This window comes from Thalassophryne amazonica, unplaced genomic scaffold (genome assembly GCF_902500255.1).
Source record: "Thalassophryne amazonica unplaced genomic scaffold, fThaAma1.1, whole genome shotgun sequence".
Lineage (NCBI taxonomy): Eukaryota > Metazoa > Chordata > Actinopteri > Batrachoidiformes > Batrachoididae > Thalassophryne > Thalassophryne amazonica.
The window spans coordinates 74,617-94,943 of NW_022986325.1; positions in this window are offsets into that span (position 1 = coordinate 74,617).

A 20,327-nucleotide genomic window follows, 5' to 3' on the forward strand; every position below is an offset into this window, starting at 1 on the left:
ATACAACCCCTGGCAAAAATTATGGAATCACCGGCCTCAGATGATGTTCATTCAGTTGTTTAATTTTGTAGGGAAAAAAGCAGATCACAGACATGACACAAAACTAAAGTCATTTCAAATGGAAACTTTCTGGCTTTAAGAAACACTATAAGAAATCAGGAAAAAAATTGTGGCAGTCAGTAACGGTTACTTTTTTAGACCAAGCAGAGGAAAATTAAATTTTCATCCCCCAAATTAACACCTGCATCAAATCAGATCTGCTCATTGACATTGACCCTATGTGTCTTTTTGCAAGGAATGTTTTTGCAGTTTTTGCTCTATGGCAAGATGCATTATCATCTTGAAAAACGATTTCATCATCCCCAAACATCCTTTCAGTTGTCCAAAATATCAACGTAAACTTGTGCATTTATTGATGATGTAATTTACCTGACATGCAGCCCCATATCATCAATGACTGTGGAAATTTACATGTTCTCTTCAGGCAGTCATCTTTATAAATCTCATTGGAACGGCACCAAACAAAAGTTCCAGCATCATCACCTTGCCCAATGCAGATTCGAGATTCATCACTGAATATGACTTTCATCCAGTCATCCACAGTCCACGATTGCTTTTCCTTAGTCCATTGTAACCTTGTTTTTTTCTGTTTAGGTGTTAATGATGGCTTTCATTGAGCTTTTCTGTATGTAAATCCCATTTCCTTTAGGCGGTTTCTTACAGTTCGGTCACAGACATTGACTCCAGTTTCCTCCCATTCGTTCCTCATTTGTTTTGTTGTACATTTTTCGATTTTTGAGACATATTGCTTTAAGTTTTCTGTCTTGACGCTTTGATGTCTTCCTTGGTCTACCAGTATGTTCGCCTTTAACAACCTTCCCATGTTGTTTGTATTTGGTCCAGAGTTTAGACACAGCTGACTGAACAACCAACATCTTTTGCAACATTGCGTGATGATTTACTCTCTTTTAAGAGTTTGATAATCCTCTCCTTTGTTTCAATTGACATCTCTCGTGTTGGAGCCATGATTCATGTCAGTCCACTTGGTGCAACAGCTCTCCAAGGTGTGTTCACTCCTTTTTAGATGCAGACTAACGAGCAGATCTGATATGATGCAGGTGTTAGTTTTGGGGATGAAAATTTACAGGGTGATTCCATAATTTTTTTTTCCTCTGCTTGGTCTAAAAAAGTAACCGTTACTGACTGCCACAATCTTTTTTTCTTGATTTCTTATAGTGTTTCTTAAAACCAGAAAGTTGCCATTTGTAATGACTTTAGTTTTGTGTCATGTCTGTGATCTGCTTTTTTTCTACAAAATTAAACAACTGAATGAACATCCTCTGAGGCCGGTGATTCCATAATTTTTGCCAGGGGTTGTATGTGGACATGACATTTTTGGTTGTCTAGACATAATACTAAGTTTTGTTTCATGAGAACCTCCGGGTCTTAGGAGGGCATATAAAAGGGAACCTCTCAAAGTGCAGATAAGAGCTTGTGGGATTACATTAATAACATCTTTGTGTAGGCTCTCAGTTGTCCAGGTGGTTTCCATAGTAGAGAAGCTTGAATCTTCGACTGGACTGGGTTGCTTGACGTGAGGACGTTTCACTTCAAATCGCAGAAGCTTCCTCAGCTAAAATTCTTGCTCTGGTAGTCTGACTTCTGTCTTGACTCTTGTAGAGAAGAATAAACAGAGTTTTAAACCTAACCAGACCCCTCCTGCCGAAAGGCAGAAGGACCAAAGCATCCTTATCCTGCCAGCAGATAAAGGCAGATGCACAGTGGTCCTGAACACATCAGACTACGAGGCCAAGATCAACAACTTGCTCAGTGACTCCAATACATAGGAACATCTGATCCAGTAATAGACAGATCAGTGGTGTGGGCCAATGAGCGATCCAGTAATATATACAGATCAGTGGCGTGGACCAATGAGCGATCCAGTAATATATACAGATCAGTGGTCTGCGCCAATGAGTGATCCAGTAATATACAACCCCTGGCAAAAATTATGGAATCACCGGCCTCGGAGGATGTTCATTCAGTTGTTTAATTTTGTAGAAAAAAAGCAGATCACAGACATGACACAAAACTAAAGTCATTTCAAATGGCAACTTTCTGGCTTTAAGAAACACTATAAGAAATCAAGAAAAAAGATTGTGGCAGTCAGTAACAGTTACTTTTTTAGACCAAGCAGAGGAAAAAAATATGGAATCACTCAATTCTGAGGAAAAAATTATGGAATCACCCTGTAAATTTTCATCCTCAAAACTAACACCTGCATCAAATCAGATCTGCTCGTTGACATTGACCCTGTGCCATGACATTGACCCTACGTGTCTTTTTGCAAGGAATGTTTTCACAGTTTTTGCTCTATGGCAAGATGCATTATCATCTTGAAAAATGATTTCATCATCCCCAAACATCCTTTCAATTGATGGGATAAGAAAAGTGTCCAAAATATCAACGTAAACTTGTGCATTTATTGATGATGTAATGACAGCCATCTCCCCAGTGCCTTTACCTGACATGCAGCCCCATATCATCAATGACTGTGGAAATTTACATGTTCTCTTCAGGCAGTCATCTTTATAAATCTCATTGGAAAGGCACCAAACAAAAGTTCCAGCATCATCACCTTGCCCAATGCAGATTCGAGATTCATCACTGAATATGACTTTCATCCAGTCATCCACAGTCCACGATTGCTTTTCCTTAGCCCATTGTAACCTTGTTTTTTTTCTGTTTAGGTGTTAATTTTTGCCAGGGGTTGTATACAGATCAGCTCTGCTCAGGATATTACGCATTGCCAAGGTCAGAAGAATAAAAATCAGTCGTATTACTTTGTCACTATATATAGGCCACCTGGCCCATATTCTGAATTCTTAGATGAATTTGGTGCGTTCATCTCTAACTTGTCAACTAGTGTAGATAACATTCTGATCATTGGTGACTTTAACGTTCATATAAATAAGCCTTCTGATCCCCTCTGCAAATCATTTATGGAAATTGTGGAGGCATGAGGATTTCGGCAATGCATTCGGGATTTGACGCACATTAGTGGAAATACCCTGGATCTGGTTCTCGCATGTGGTATTGCTGTCACGAATATTGACATCATGCCTCTTACATCAGTGGTGTCTGATCACTGACTTATTAAGTTTACAGTTTCACTGCCGTGTTTAGTGGAACAACAACCTTATTTATCATTACGGCGATGCATCAACTCCTCAACTAAGACTGAACTAGAAGTTAGACTGCCTGATGTCTTAGCCTCACTTTTGACAAATACCCAGTCAGTAGACAGACTTGTGGATAGTTTAAACTCAGTGCTCAAAACGACACTCGACATGACTGCACCACCTGTGTTAAAACCGCGCCCCCCCAAATCGCAGTCACCTTAGTTCAATGATTACCTGCGTGACCTCAAGCATAAAGCAAGAGGTCGAGAACGGAAATCGCTTCATTCAAAATTAGAAGTATTCCACCTTGCGTGGCGTGATGCTATCTTAGGCTATAAGCATGCATTATTGGCTACAAAGCGGACCTAATACTCTGATTTGATCAACAAAAACAAGCATAACTCAAAGTTCTTGTTCGACACAGTGGCAACACTTATTCATGGACAACCACCTGTAGTTCGCTCTCCTTTTACAGCACAAGATTTCCTGGATTACTTTGAGAAGAAAATAGATAACGTTAGGTTGAACATATCCCAGCATGCCTTAACCCAGCCACTACGCCCTGATATTGAGGTGGGCGCCACTACTGAGGTATTACCTAGATTTACAGAATTTGATAGTATCTCTCCAGACATGCTGACGAAACTCGTAACGTCAACAAAAAGCACAACCTGTTTATTTGATCCTATACCAACAAAACTGTTTAAGGACCTGTGGCCCACTCTTGAGCTGACTGGGCTAGAACTTATTAATCTTTCTTTAACTTCTGGATCTGTTCCTAAATGTTTCACATCTGCAGTGATTAAACCATTACGTAAGAAACCTAATCTTGACCCTAGTGTATTGAAAAACTATCGGCCGATATCAAATCTATCATTTTGCTCTAAAAATTTGGAAAAAGTGGTGTCACGGCAGCTCGTAGACTATCTTACTGAGAATAATCTCTTTGAGCCGCAGCAGTCTGCTTTTAGAAAATATCATTCCACAGAGACGGATCTCGCTAAAGTGGTGAATGATCTTCTGCTTACAATGGATTCGGACACCACTAAGGTTCTGTTGCTGTTAAATCTCAGTGCTGCATTTGATACCGTGGATCATCATATTCTATTTGATAGGCTGGAAAATCATTTTGGGATTACTGGGAGTGCCCTTGCATGGCTGATGTCATACTTGTCCAGTCGTTCTCACTGTGTTTTGTACAGTAACACTACCTCTAACCTTAGTGACATGAAATTTGGGGTTCCTCAGGGGTCCGTCTTAGGCCCCCTGCTTTTCTCCCTTTATATAGCTTGGGTACATATTGCGGCGTTTTGGGATTACCTTTCACTGCTATGTAGATGATACTCAGTTATATATGCCGATAACTGCTGGTAATCTCGTTCACATAAAATCCTTAGAAGATTGCAGCAGTGAGAAGTTGGATGTTTGACCACATTACACCCATTTTGGCGTCTCTTCACTGGCTTCCTGTCCCAGTGAGATCAGATTTTAAGGTTCTGCTACTAACCTATAAAATTATTCATGGACTGGCACCTCCCTACCTAGCTTATCTAATTAAACCTTACGTACCGGCCCGGGCTTTATGTTCTCAGGGTGCAGGACTACTTTGTGTCCCTAGGGTGAATAAGAAGTCTGCGGGTCATAGAGCTTTCTATTATCGTGCCCCTGTTCTGTGGAATGATCTCTCTGCATCAATAAAACAGTCAGATTCTGTGGAGATTTTCAAGTCCAGACTTAAGACGCACTTATTTTCCCTTTCATATGGCTAGCATACTGGTACAGTTTTGTTTTATGGTTTTTACTCTTTTAATTCATTTTATTAGTAATTGGAGCGGGCCGCGGCCTCAACTTTACCTAAATTCTGGGTCTTTTAGTGAAGTTTAGGGCCGGTGATCACCTTAGTATTTCTTCTCTTTTTCTTGTTGATTAATGCTGGCAAATTATACTGTATTTTTTGTCTTACTGATGCCTGATTCTGTTTTTTCTCTGTTTAAGGTGCAGCTCCATCCAGAGATGGGAGTTGTGTTTGTGTTGGCGATCCTCCTGTCCTGTGCACCAACAGCAATTCTTGTATATCCGTCCGTGAATTGTTCTGTGAATTATTCTGTAATTTATGTCTGTAGCATGGCCCAAGCAGAGGGTCGCCCCTTTAAGTCTGGTCTGCCTGAGGTTTCTTCCTCAGAGGGAGTTTTTCCTTACCACTGTTGCTCTGGGGGTTGGTAAGGTTAGACCTTACCTGTGTGAAGCGCCTTGAGGCAACTCTGTTGTGATTTGGTGCTATATAAAGGAAATAAATAAAATAAAAATCAGTGGTATGGACCAATGAGCGATCCAGTAATATATACAGATCAGTGGTGTGGACCAATGAGCGATCTAGTAATATATACAGATCAGTGGTATGGACCAGACTAAGGGCAGTTCAGAACCTCCATGACCAGTAAAAAAAAATCAAGGACCGAGACGTCGCCCGGTATGGCGGAGCCGGGGTCCCACCATGGAGCCAGGCCTGGGGTTGGGGCTCGCGCGCGAGCGCCTGGTGCTCCGGCCTTAGCCCGTGGGGCTCGGCCAGGCTCAGCCCGAAACAGTGACGTGGGCCCGCCCTCCTGTGGGTTCACCACCTGCAGAGGGGGCCATGGGGGTCGGGTGCAGAGAGGATTGGGTGGCCCGGCGGCCCGGTCCATGCTCACAGCCCCTGGCTGTTGGGACGTGGAATGTCACCTCGCTAGGGGGAAAGGAGCCTGAGCTTGTGTGGTCGGTTGAGAGATACCAACTAGAGATAGTTGAGCTCACCTCCACGCACAGCTTGGGCTCTGGTACCCAACTCCTGGAGAGGGGCTGGGTGCTTCATTTTTCTGGCGTTGCCCACGGGGAGAGGCGGAGAGCTGGGGTCGCATTGCTTATTGCTCCCCAGCTCAGTCGCCATGTGTTGGAGTTCACTCCGGTGAACGAGAGGGCCACGTCCGTACGCCTTCGGGTCAGGAACAGGTCTCTCACCGTTGTCTCGGCCTATGGGCCGAGCAGCAGTGCAGAGTACCCGACCTTCCTGGAGTCCCTGGGAGGGTCCGTTGGTGGACTCCATTGTTCTACTGGGGGATTTCAACGCCCACGTGGGCGGCGACAGTGAGACCTGGAGGGGGGTCATCGGGAAGCACGGCTTCCCCGATCTGAACCCGAGTGGTGTTCAGTTGCTGGACTTCTGTGCTAGTCACGGTTTGTCCATCACAAACACCATGTTCGAGTACAAGGGTGTCCATAAGTGCATGTGGCACGAGGACACCCTGAGCCGGAGGTCGATGATCGACTTTGTAGTCGTATCATCTGACCTTCGGCCACGTGTCTCGGACACTCGAGTGAAGTGAGGGGTAGAGCTGTCGACCGATCACCACCTGGTGGTGAGTTGGATCCGCTGGGAGGGGAGGAAGCCGGTCAGACCAGGCAGGACCAAACGTATCATGAGGGTCTGCTGGGAACGACTGGCAGAACCCTCTGTCAGTGAGGTCTTCAACTCCCACCTCCAGGAGAGCTTCTCCCAGATCCCGAGGGAGGATGGAGACATGGAGTCCGAGTAGACCATGTTCTCCACCTCCATTGTTGATGCGGCCGCTCGTAGCTGTGGTCGCAAGGTCTCTGGTGCCTGTCGCGGCGGCAATTCCCGAACCCGGTGGTGGACACCGGAAGTAAGGGATGCCGTCAAGTTGAAGAAGGAGTCCTACTTATCTTTGTTGGTAGGTGGGACCCCAGAGGCAGCTGACAGGTACCGGCAGGTCAAGCGTGCCGCAGCCTGTGCGTTTGCAGAGGCAAAAACTCGGGTCTGGGAGGAGTTCGGGGAGGCCATGGAGGAGGACTATCGGTCGGCCTCGAAGAGATTCTGGCAAACCATCTGACGCCTCAGGAGGTGGAAGCAGCTCTCCACCAGCACTGTTTACGGTGCGGGTAGGGAGCTGTTGACCCTGACTGGGGATGTTGTCGGGCGGTGGAAGGAGTACTTCGAGGATCTCCTCAATCCCATCGTCACGTCTTCCGAAGAGGAAGCAGAGACTGGGGACTCAGAGGCGGACTCATCCATTACCCAGGCCGAAGTCACCGAGGTGGTTACAAAGCTCCTCGGTGGCAAGGCTCCTGGGGTGGATGAAATTCGTCCCGAGTACTTTAAGTCTCTGGATGTTGTGGGAGTGTCTTGGTTGACATGCCTCTGCAACATCGCGTGGCGATTGGGGACAGTGCCTCTGGATTGGCAGACCAGGGTGGTGGTCCCTCTGTTTAAGAAGGGGGACCGGAGGGTGTGTTCCAACTATAGGGGGATCACACTCATTAGCCTCCCCGGTAAGGTTTATTCCAGAGTACTGGAGAGGAGAATTCGACCGATGGTCGAACCTCGGATTCAGGAGGAGCAGTGTGGTTTTCGTCCTGGTCGTGGCACACTGGACCAGCTCTACACGCTCCATCGGGTGCTCAAGGGTTCATGGGATTTCGCCCAACCAGTCCACATGTGTTTGGTGGATCTGGAGAAGGCGTTCGACCATGTCCCTCGGGGCATCCTGTCGGGGGTGCTCTGGGAGTATGGGGTCCAGGGTCCTTTGCTAAGGGCTATCCGGTCCCTGTACGACCGCAGCAGGAGCTTGGTTCGGATTGCCGGTAGTAAGTCAAACCTGTTTCCAGTGCACGTTGGCCTCCGCCAGGGCTGCCCTTTGTCACCAGTTCTGTTCATTATTTTTATGGACAGAATTTCTAGGTGCAGCCAGGGTGTAGAGGGGGTCTGGTTTGGGAACCACAGAATCTCGTCTCTGCTGTTTGCGGACGACATGGTTCTGTTGGCTTTGTCAAATCAGGACCTTCAGCGTGCACTGGGGCGGTTTGTAGCCGAGTGTGAAGCGTACGGGATGAAAATCAGCACCTCCAAATATGAGGCCATGGTTCTCGACCGGAAAAAGGTGCTTTGCAGTTTAAGTATCTCGGGGTGTTGTTCACGAGTGAGGGACGGATGGAGCGTGAGATCGGTAGACGGATCGGTGCAGCATCTACAGTGATGCGGTCGCTGTATCGGACCGTCGTGGTGAAGAGAGAGCTGAGTAGGGGGGGCAAAGCTCTCGATTTACCATTCGATCTACGTTCCGATCCTCACCTGTGGTCATGAGAGTTGGCTTATGACCGAAAGAACGAGATCGCGAGTACAAGCGGCCGAGATGAGTTTCCTCCGCAGGGTGGCTGGGCGCTCCCTTAGATATAGGGTGAGGAACTCGGTCACTCGGGAGGAGCTCGGAGTCGAGCCGCTACTCCTCCACGTCGAAAGGAGTCAGTTGAGGTGGCTCGGGCATCTTTTCCGGATGCCCCTTGGACGCCTCGCTGGAGAGGTGTTCCGGGCACGTCCCATTGGTCCCGGGGAAGACCCAGGACATGCTGGAGGGACTACATCTCTCAGCTGGCTTGGGAACGCCTTGGGGTTCCTCCGGAGGAGCTGGGGGAGGTGTGTGTGGATCGGGAGGTCTGGGCGGCTTTGCTTGAGCTGCTGCCCCCGCGACCCGACTCCGGATAAAGCGGAAGAAAATGGATGGATGGATGTATCACATGCTTAAAAAAAACAACCTTCGTGCTGTTGGAGTGTCGTGATGTTGGAATAATCCCAAAAATTTATTCTGTTTGCTCACAAGAGGCAGAAGATTTAATGCGTAAGACTTTTTCCTGGAGTCTGACTGGTGCATTTCAATCTCTCTCTTTTATCTTTCTCCATAAAAAAGTTTTCATTTATCAAGTGAAACAGTTTAGAGATGCATTTTTAAAGATAGTTTAAAGTTATTTAAATTAATGTATCACTCCATAAAAAGTTTTCATTTATGAAGTGAAACATTAGTTCAGAGATACATTTTTAAAGATAGACAGTTTAAAGTTATTTAAATTAATGTATCACTCCATAAAAAATTGCACCAAAAGATGAACAAACACTGGCCATCAGTCCAAACTGCACCGACCACGTGTTGTTGACATTTTGTTTGCCTCATGAGTGAATTAGAAATATAGAAGCAGAGACATGGGTTTGTTTTGTAGCACTTTCTTTTTTTCTTTTTTTTTCTTTTCTTAGTGTCCATCTCTCAGCGCAGTAGATCAATGGAATCTGTTCAATGTGGTTTTCTTTTGTTTTGAGATGGTCCCAAATAATTCACGGGTTAATACGAGAAGGAACAGTGAAATGTGATGTCATCAAATATATCTTCTTTTATTAAACAAAAGAAAAATAAACTATAAACAGAACCATGAACAGAACCATCAGGATTCCAAAGACATTCAACAGTGAAATTTGACGTCACTGCTTTCAGTAGGTCAGTGGATCTTGGAGAAAGAATTGCCAGGTTTAATTTTTCTCTGGCTAACTGGGTGAGATTTAGTGAGGTACAGCACCAGTGATGTTCAGTGGATGAGTTGTGTAATTCCTTAACAACGGTTATGAAGGTGGCATCGGAAACAAAACCCTGTAGGAAAAATTTTGGAAATCCTGCTGCCGTTCCCTGGTGGAATAAGGAGTGTGATAGGGCAGTGAGAAGAAGAATACAGACTTTTGCTAGGGTGTGGAAATACCCCACACAGGAAAATGTTGAATTTAAGCAGTGTAGAGCAATGGCAAGGAAAACAGTAAAAGCAGAAAAGAAAGAATACTGGAGACAGTTTTGTAGCAGCCTTGGTCCAGATGCCCTGTTCAACAGTTGTGGAGTGGGATCCACTGGATGTCCGGAAAGTGTGTGAGCTCAGCCATGCCAGTTCTTAGTGACGGGCAAAAGGAAGCACTTAATTGTAAAGAAAAGGCAGACGTGTGTTAAGACCTTTCGGGATGTTCAGAACTCAAGTTATCTAGGAGAAGACAAGCTTAGGCTGAGGGAGGTGTTGCTGGTGGAGAACAGGTTTACCAGAGTACCTGAGACGGATATAATTTATATTTTTCTTATAGAGAGTTGGAAGATGCTATTCAAGCTGGTGCTAACACCACTCCAGGGCAGGACGGAATTAGCTATAAGCTGTTGCAGCATCTGGATGAAGGGACGATGCATGAAATTTTAGCACTGTTTAAGTATATCTGGGAGGAAGGAATTTTGCCAAAGGCTTGGAAGCGTGCTATTGTGGTCCCAATACTGAAACCAGGAAAGGATCCGTCATTGACATCTGTGTTGTGTAAAGTGATGGAGAGGATGGTAACCAATAGACTTGTGTATTTTCTTGAAACTAGCAGTTTTTTTTTTGTTAATTACCAGAATGGGTTTAGAGGAGGGAGGAGCACTATTGAATCAGTGGCAGTATTAGAAAGAGACATTAGGAGAGCTCTTATAAATAAGGAGGCTGTACTTGCTGTTTTCTTAGATATAGAAAAAGCTTATGATAGTATGTGGATGGAAGGATTACTTATAAAACTACATGATGCAGGGGTCCGTGGGAGGCTGTTTCATTGGATTAAGAATTTTCTTAGTGATCAATCAGTTCAGGTAAGGGTGGGAAGTGTGCTTTCAGACCCAGCAGGAGTAGATAACGGTACTCTGCAAGGGGCAGTTATAAGTCCCATCTTATTTAATGTTATGATTAATGGTATCTTTGAAAATGTTGATAGTAGGTTTTGCAAATCTCTCTTTGCTGATGATGGCAGCATCTGTAGGAGTGGGAGGAATTTTTTATATGTGTTTTCTCAAACACAGAAAGCCCTGGACCAAGTTGTGCAGTGGGCAAAGAAGTGGGGACTCAAGTTGTCCACTGAAAAGAGTAAATTTATGATTTTTGGGTTAAAAAGAAAGATTCCATCCAAGAGCCTCTGCATGTACGGCTCATCAATTGAAAGGGTTAAAGTTTTCAAATTTTTAGGGGTGTGGTTTGATGAAAAGCTGATCTGGAAAACACATCTAGGGAAAGTAATAAACCAGTGTGAGAAGGTAATTAACAACATCATGAGAAGTCTGTCAGGCAGTGGATGGGGAGCAGAGAGATGCACTCTACTGCAAATTTATAGAGGGTTTTCAATCACGTGACCGATTTGCTGCAGGACAGGTGCCGTCTCCATTCTGGATTACAAGGATGGTGGCTCGTGATAGAAAAATGGAGAGAATGTCCGGTTATTACGATGCTTTAAATCCTCGAGATAAAGCTATTTATCATGATCGATGTGTAGCAGTTGGTTCAGTGGATCCGTATCTTGTACCAGATAGTGAATTTAGTGTTGATGTAACAAACTGGCCGACAGTGTCACACTGCGATATTGTGAACAAGGAAGCTGCCGACCTCCTGCAGAGCATCACGGCGGAGCTCTGAAAGCGGAGGTCGTCTTGAAGTCCTGAGTGATTTCTCTCACCAGGCACTGGAAGGGCAGCTTGTACAGTAGAACAGCAGCTCGGTGCTCGAGGACCACAGTGTAAATAAGCATCCATATTGGAAGCATTCTTGTGTTATCCTCAGCGGTATTTTTATGTATTCTTATATAATTTTATTGCCGAATAAAATAAAATTCCGGGAGCAGTGGATTTCTGTTAGCGGTGGATCTCTCTCAGCACCACGGTGCCGTGAGGCTTCTTCACATCGACATTGAAGCTTCTGCAATTGTTCTCCAAATGGGCGTAGCATATCACAGCGGCCACCGCATCGTAATCCAGATTGGCCGCGGTACACAAAATGACGTGACAGATACGTCACATGAAAACCCTCTATAGGGCCATGATTAGGCCCATTTTGGATTATGGGTGTGTAGTTTTTGGGAGTGCTTCCAAAACAATGTTGTGCCATCTGGACTGTGTCTAAGCCAGAGCCTTGAGAGTCTGTTGTGGGGCCTGTTCCACCTCTGCTTGTGGAGATGGGAGAGAGCCCTCTACAGTGAAGAAGGGAAAAACTGGGGGTGCATTATTGGGTTAGGGTCTCTGGGTCCATCAGTAGCTTAGCAGTTAAATGTCTCCTGGATGAGTGTGGGGAGTTCAGCAGGAAAAAGCAGTTTTTATTAGCCATATTGTGAAGGTAGCAGGAACTATGGGGCTTCAAAAGGACACAGTTGTGGTGGCTGTCAGTGCCATTCTGGCGCCTGCCTGAGCCAGAGGTAAATGTTGAGCTGATGGCCATGGATAAAAGAGAGAAAACTGACCCACCTTTCATCAAAAAAGTGACAGCTGCCAATCAGAATCGACTACGTCACTAAGCCCCGCCCCCTCTATGACGTCACAGCCAATCAAAATCGATGGTGTCACTATGTCCCGCCCCTAAACCCCTCCCCTAGTCCCACCTCCAAGCTCCGCCCCTTATGACGTCACAGCCAATCATAATCGATGACGTCACTATGTCCCACCCCTAAGCCCACCCCTAGTCCCGCCTCCGAGCCCCCGCCGCCTTATGACGTCACATCCAATCAGAGTCGATGACGTCAGTATGTCCCGCCCCTAAGCCCCGCCCCGGCTCCTCCCCTAGTTCCGCCCCTGGCTCCTCCCCTAGCCCCACCCCCAAGCTCCTCCCCTAACCCCGCCCAAGCACCGCCTCCAAGCCATACCTCCCCTCCCACCCAGGGTCTAATATTTTAATGTCATTTTATTTCATGAATTAAAGAATGATTAAAAATACCTAGATCTTTTTAATGTATTAAAGAATTAACTAATTCTGAAATAATTAAACATAAATCAGTGTCTATTATTTAATGCCCCTTTAATATTTTTAATTCTTAAATTATTACGTTTCCTTTTCTGTTTTTTAATTCGTAAATTAAAGAAGGGAAACAAATAGCCGTCTCTCGGCTGTAAGTCTTTGCAGCAAGACGGTCAAATACCCACGCATAGAGCCGCTCGCGGAAACATGACCCCACGGCTGTAATACCTGTTGCAGACACTAACTGTGTCTGTGTGAGTCCGTGTGTGTGTGTGTGTGTGTGTGTGTGTGTGTGTGTGTGTGTGTGTGTGTGTGTGTGTGTGTGTGTGTGTGGCGGGACACCCGCTGAGCGGAGATGCTGCCCCGAGGTGATGAACCCGAACAATCAACAAAGCTCCTTATCACTCACGCCAAAGGATGTTTTTAGAGCAAAAGGTGCCAGTAAGTGTTTTTCACAAAAACCTCGTTTGAAAAACAATTTACCCTTTTCAACAATATTATAGGAAAGAACACAGACTGTATAAGGTTTAGAATATGTGCTTTATTACATTCATTAAAGTCAAACACAGAGAAAAAAGCAATTGTTCATGTTTATTAAACACAGCATACGTGAAGGAAAACATTAAGAAAAAAGTATTTGGTCCACTTACATGAAGAAAAAAGTATATGTTCATGTTTATTAAAGGGTAACCATCAGGCTGTCGCAGTAAATTAGCTGATAGATGATTATTATGTCTCCAGCTGCGTATAATAAACTCAAGTCTGCTCAAAGCCACTTTTTTAAGGCAACAAGTTCGCATATTTTTTTGTAAAGTCAACTTATTATATTTTACACATTTTGGGATTCAAACATCAAATCCTTATCTCAACACTTCACGGTAACGTTCACATGCCAGCAGCTTGGATGTTAAGTCCTAAATCTAACATTTTCTTTGCTCACTTGTATCGCTGCAAGTTCCTGCTTTACCACCTCATTCTGACCAAGAAACATCTGAAGTGGGTCAAAAAATAACTGAAACTGTTCTTGAAAGCAGCTTTCTCCTGGTTAGTTTTTAATACACCCTGAAGACATCAAGATTCTCTGATCACATTTCTTGGGAGACTTTCCAAAAGGGAGACATCTATTGTTTTAATATGAAAATCAGCCGTCAGCATTTTATGTCAAGTGTTCCCTGAAAATCACAGATAACTGAATGACGGAGAACTGAAGCAACAACTTTGAAGTTTCAAATAAAACAGGGTTCATCAGCATTTTCTGGTTTATCAGAATCTGAATCAGAACAGCTTTTAATGGCCAAGTATCCACAGAATACATGGAATTTGACTTTGGTTTGAGCCGCACTCTCTCTGTACACTGTAAATGCATCCAAACATACAAACGAATTAAGTTAACCAGACTCAGTTTTCAAGCTGTAGCTTCAAGAAAATTAAGTTGACCTGAATATGATGAATGAACAAAACTATTTTGAGAATTAAGCCGTCACTTGCTGGATGCTCACAGTAAATACATTACTGTAATTTAATTTTTTCAGTACAGCAAAATAAACAAGTTTCTGTAATCTAGATTTAATTTTTTAGTACAGCAAAATAAACAAGTTACTGTAATCTAGATTTAATTTTTTCAGTACAGCAAAATAAACAAGTTACTGTAATCTAGATTTAATTTTTTCAGTACAGCAAAATAAACAAGTTACTGTAATATAGATTTAATTTTTTAGTACAGCAAAATAAACAAGTTACTGTAATCTAGATTTAATTTTTTAGTACAGCAAAATAAACAAGTTACTGTAATCTCGATTTAATTTTTTAGTACAGCAAAATAAACAAGTTACTGTAATCTAGATTTAATTTTTTCAGTACAGCAAAATAAACAAGTTACTGTAATCTAGATTTAATTTTTTAGTACAGCAAAATAAACAAGTTACTGTAATCTAGATTTAATTTTTTCAGTACAGCAAAATAAACAAGTTACTGTAATCTAGATTTAATTTTTTTAGTACAGCAAAATAAACAAGTTACTGTAATCTAGATTTAATTTTTTAGTACAGCAAAATAAACAAGTTACTGTAATCTAGATTTAATTTTTTCAGTACAGCAAAATAAACAAGTTACTGTAATCTAGATTTAATTTTTTAGTACAGCAAAATAAACAAGTTACTGTAATCTAGATTTAATTTTTTCAGTACAGCAAAATAAACAAGTTACTGTAATCTAGATTTAATTTTTTCAGTACAGCAAAATAAACAAGTTACTGTAATCTAGATTTAATTTTTTAGTACAGCAAAATAAACAAGTTACTGTAATCTAGATTTAATTTTTTCAGTACAGCAAAATAAACAAGTTACTGTAATCTAGATTTTAAGTGTATTTGAGTACTGCACAAAAAAACGCGCATAAAAAATTCAAGGTCAAAGGTCAACGCTTCTTTCTGCGCTTAATAACGACGTTTTAAATTATCCAGACGCGGTAAAACTTTAAAGGTATGATCGGAAGGCCGCTCTCACACATCCAACCCATTTTCAGGTGAAAAAAAAACATTTAAAAAATTTAGGATCAAAGATTAACACTTCTTTCTGTACTTAATAACAATGTTTTAAAGCGTGCAAACGTGATAAAACTTTAAAAGGTATGATCGGGAGGTTGTCCCAAGACAGGGGTTACATTTTCACGTGAAAAAACATTTAAAAAAAATTAGGATCAAAGGTTAACACAAGCTGTCATAGCATTTAAAAGTGTGCGAAGGTCCTGGTAGCTGGATACAGGAGGTATTACCCCTTTTCTTAAGGCAATTACGATATCTTTTCACAAAATCAGAAACCAGATCATCGTTTGCGATAGTATTTTCAGTGTATAAAGACAGCACATCTTGGTACGACGCCCCGGTGGCGCTGATATATATTTAATACACGCAGTGACCTTTATTTTATTTGTAAATATTCACAAAAAGGAAACATGGAAATAGAAATGGGAAAAAATATGAGTATGTACATATGTATGTACGGATATATTTAAATCTCTTTGGTGTTAAAGATATGTAGATGTTTTGTTCATGCGGTTTCTGACATGCGCAAAAGGTTGCACCTCTTTTGACAAACCGGGCCAGCGTCACAGGTCCCGTTTGAAGCAATATTTTTATGAGGTCCTGCTGTGTCCCTCGGTCCGAGGTGTCAGGCTAAATCCCCTGATCGATGATTACGTGTGTTTTTTGGGTCCACCATAAAACCTGATACCTGTGGGTAATGAGCTTGTTTTGGAGGCTGGTCCAGTTTTCTGTATCGCCTCCTGCTGCAGTGTTTTTCCTTCATTCCAGCCGCTGACCGGAGCAGACGTTCATTCTCTCGGGATGAAGTTTTCTTTTTCTTCAGAGTGCGAAAGTCTTTCACGGCAAGTGAATTAAGTAATCTTTTGATAGAAATGCTTCTGTTTTTTTAAAAAAAAAGATCCTCGGCGGTAAACATTTTTTAAATGATGTTTTTTTTGTTAGATATAGAGCCACACGGTGAGAAAAGTTTATTCTGATGGAGCAGAAGAATTCGGCCTGACAAATTAACCCCAGAGGATCATTTAGAGACACGACAGGCCAGGGACAGACTCTCCTTTATGACGTAAGAAAATCAGCTCATAACTTTTTAAAGTGTAAATATTTCATTAATAAGTATGGTCTGTGTTACAGTTTGTGGATATTCTGTTAGGAGTTTATTTAACGCTGTTTAATCACGTTTTTTCCCCCAGACACAGCAGCAGAGATAGTAAACCCTCTGAAATCTCATTTATATTAAAAATACAGGTTAATAACGCGGAGCTGGTGTGTTCTAACCGACGGAGGTCTGTCGAACCGTCAACAGGGCGCCGCGGGGACGGACTCGTGTTACACGGTAAGAAGAAAAAATCACATCATGACGTTTTTTTTTTAAAGTGTAGGCTAAATATTTAATAAGTCGCATCTTTTCTTTCAGTTTGTGGCGAGACGTGACCGTCGCTCCTGCAAGATGCCCGGAGGTTCGAGGATATTTTGGACTGATATTAATGAATGTTTTTGACAGAGAATAATTGTGATGCATAAAAAGTTTATTCTGGTTTAACGAGAAGAAGAAGACAAATGAAGCCCAGAGGGTTATTAGACGACACGGGGAGCCGGAGAGAAAAACAATGATTTAGTAATATGACTAAAGTTTTTAAAGGTCCGTAAAGTAAGAAAAAAAACATATTGGCTATATAATGTCAGACGTTTCCCCACTCAGCCAAAAATTTATGCAAACAGTCAGCATCAGCTCGAAAAGTATAAGTTTTTGTGGAGCTTTTCACAACCAAATAAGCGTTTAAAGTGTAAAACCCTCCGCCAGTTAGATTTCTCAATAAATGACCACCGACTGTTTCTATCAAAGATACGGCGTGTGAATTGTAAAAATTACAGCTTCTGTGTGTTTTCAGTGGAACTTCTGCAAAACAACCGCATTTAAATCTTTATCCACGTTAAAAGGACTTGAGATTTATAATTATACGCTCTGAACAAATGCACAGATTCTACATGACACACTTTCCTCTTGTCACACTGACAGCAGTGTGTCGGCTCACAGGCTGTTAATGTTTTTGACAGAATTGGTCGGAAATGTGCAACTTTTAAGAGCCTGGTGCAGCTTTTTACAAATCATTAAACAGCAGAGTAACAACAGTGAGTTTTAACATTAGAACTCTTACCCTCCTGATGTTGGTCAACTCGTGTATTTCAGATTCATTTTAATAAATGTTCACCTTTCTGTAGCAGTTGTTAGCTAAACTAGTTTGTTCATAATTACAAGCGGTTTTTAAAAACACGTTTACTGCGGATTATTCGCTGTTTAGGGTATTTCTACATGCCTTACACTGTAAAAAATAATACGTTGACTTTACTAAAAATGAAAATAATCAAAAAATGCAAACTTGCTCCCTTACAAAGTAATTTATGTTGTCTTGAAGCAGATTTGATTACCTTAATTATTGCGAGTGTGCAGTACTCAAATACACTTAAAATCTAGATTACAGTAACTTGTTTATTTTGCTGTACTGAAAAAATTAAATCTAGATTACAGTAACTTGTTTATTTTGCTGTACTGAAAAAATTAAATCTAGATTACAGTAACTTGTTTATTTTGCTGTACTAAAAAATTAAATCTAGATTACAGAAACTTGTTTATTTTGCTGTACTGAAAAATTAAATCTAGATTACAGTAACTTGTTTATTTTGCTGTACTGAAAAAATTAAATCTAGATTACAGTAACTTGTTTATTTTGCTGTACTAAAAAATTAAATCTAGATTACAGTAACTTGTTTATTTTGCTGTACTAAAAAATTAAATCTAGATTACAGTAACTTGTTTATTTTGCTGTACTAAAAAATTAAATCTAGATTACAGTAACTTGTTTATTTTGCTGTACTGAAAAAATTAAATCTAGATTACAGTAACTTGTTTATTTTGCTGTACTGAAAAAATTAAATCTAGATTACAGTAACTTGTTTATTTTGCTGTACTAAAAAATTAAATCTAGATTACAGTAACTTGTTTATTTTGCTGTACTAAAAAATTAAATCTAGATTACAGTAACTTGTTTATTTTGCTGTACTAAAAAATTAAATCTAGATTACAGTAACTTGTTTATTTTGCTGTACTAAAAAATTAAATCTAGATTACAGTAACTTGTTTATTTTGCTGTACTAAAAAATTAAATCTAGATTACAGAAACTTGTTTATTTTGCTGTACTGAAAAATTAAATCTAGATTACAGTAACTTGTTTATTTTGCTGTACTAAAAAATTAAATCTAGATTACAGTAACTTGTTTATTTTGCTGTACTGAAAAAATTAAATTACAGTAATGTATTTACTGTGAGCATCCAGCAAGTGACGGCTTAATTCTCAAAATAGTTTTGTTCATTCATCATATTCAGGTCAACTTAATTTTCTTGAAGCTACAGCTTGAAAACTGAGTCTGGTTAACTTAATTCGTTTGTATGTTTGGATGCATTTACAGTGTACAGAGAGAGTGCGGCTCAAACCAAAGTCAAATTCCATGTATTCTGTGGATACTTGGCCATTAAAAGCTGTTCTGATTCAGATTCTGATAAACCAGAAAATGCTGATGAACCCTGTTTTATTTGAAACTTCAAAGTTGTTGCTTCAGTTCTCCGTCATTCAGTTATCTGTGATTTTCAGGGAACACTTGACATAAAATGCTGACGGCTGATTTTCATATTAAAACAATAGATGTCTCCCTTTTGGAAAGTCTCCCAAGAAATCTGATCAGAGAATCTTGATGTCTTCAGGGTGTATTAAAAACTAACCAGGAGAAAGCTGCTTTCAAGAACAGTTTCAGTTATTTTTTGACCCACTTCAGATGTTTCTTGGTCAGAATGAGGTGGTAAAGCAGGAACTTGCAGCGATACAAGTGAGCAAAGAAAATGTTTAGGGCGGAACTAGGGGAGGAGCCGGGGGCGGGGCTTAGGGGCAGGACTAGGGGTGGGGCTTAGGGGTGGGACATAGTGACGTCATCGATTATGATTGGCTGTGATGTCATAAGGGGCGGGGCTTGGAGGCGGGACTAGGGGAGGGGTTTAGGGGCGGGACATAGTGACGTCATCGATTTTGATTGGCTGTGACGTCATAGAGGGGGCGGGGCTTAGTGACGTAGTTGATTCTGATTGGCAGCTGTCACTTTTTTGACGAAAGGTGGGTCAGTTCATAAAATTCAAAACAATATGCTGAAAAACGATATAAGGCGTATAAAAATAAGTTGACAAATATTAAGAGAAATTGCAAGAAAAGATTATTATTCATTGTTGTTATCTGAAAACAAAAGTAATGTTAAGGAAACATGGAAAGTGTTAAGGGACATAATTGGTAACAAAGTGTCTCATATTCATCCGTCTTATTTATTTAATGACCAAAATAAAGAAATAAGTGTTGCAGAAATGGCAGAAGAATTTAATTCATATTTTGTCAACGTTGGTCCATCTCTTGCAAATGACATTCATTCAAATGATACTGAGGAGAACTGGAGACTTGAAAGTAAAGTTTTAAAATCCTTCTATCTTGGTGAAGTTGATGAGTGTGACATGATTGCCACTGTAGCCAAAATGAAGGACAAAAAAATCATGTGATTGTGATGGTTTGTATATGTTTATTGTAAAGAAAACTATAGATTGCATTGCTAAGCCTTTGAAATTCATCATTAATCTTTCTTTTAACACTGGTGTCTTTCCAAATAACATGAAGGTGGCTAAAGTCATACCCCTTTTTAAGTCAGGTGACTGTCACAGTCTCACTAACTATAGGCCTATATCTTTGCTTTCACAGTTTTCCAAAGTTCTGGAAAAAATATTTTAGATAAATTTAATTATTTTATTGAAAAACATGGCCTGTTACATGACAGTCAGTTTGGATTTAGAAGTAATCGATCAACAGCATTAGCATTAATGAAAATAACAGAGGACCTTGCTACAGAATTGAATAACAAAAAACATATAATTGGAGTTTTTATCGATTTAAAAAAGACTTTTGATACTCTTGATCATCAAATTTTA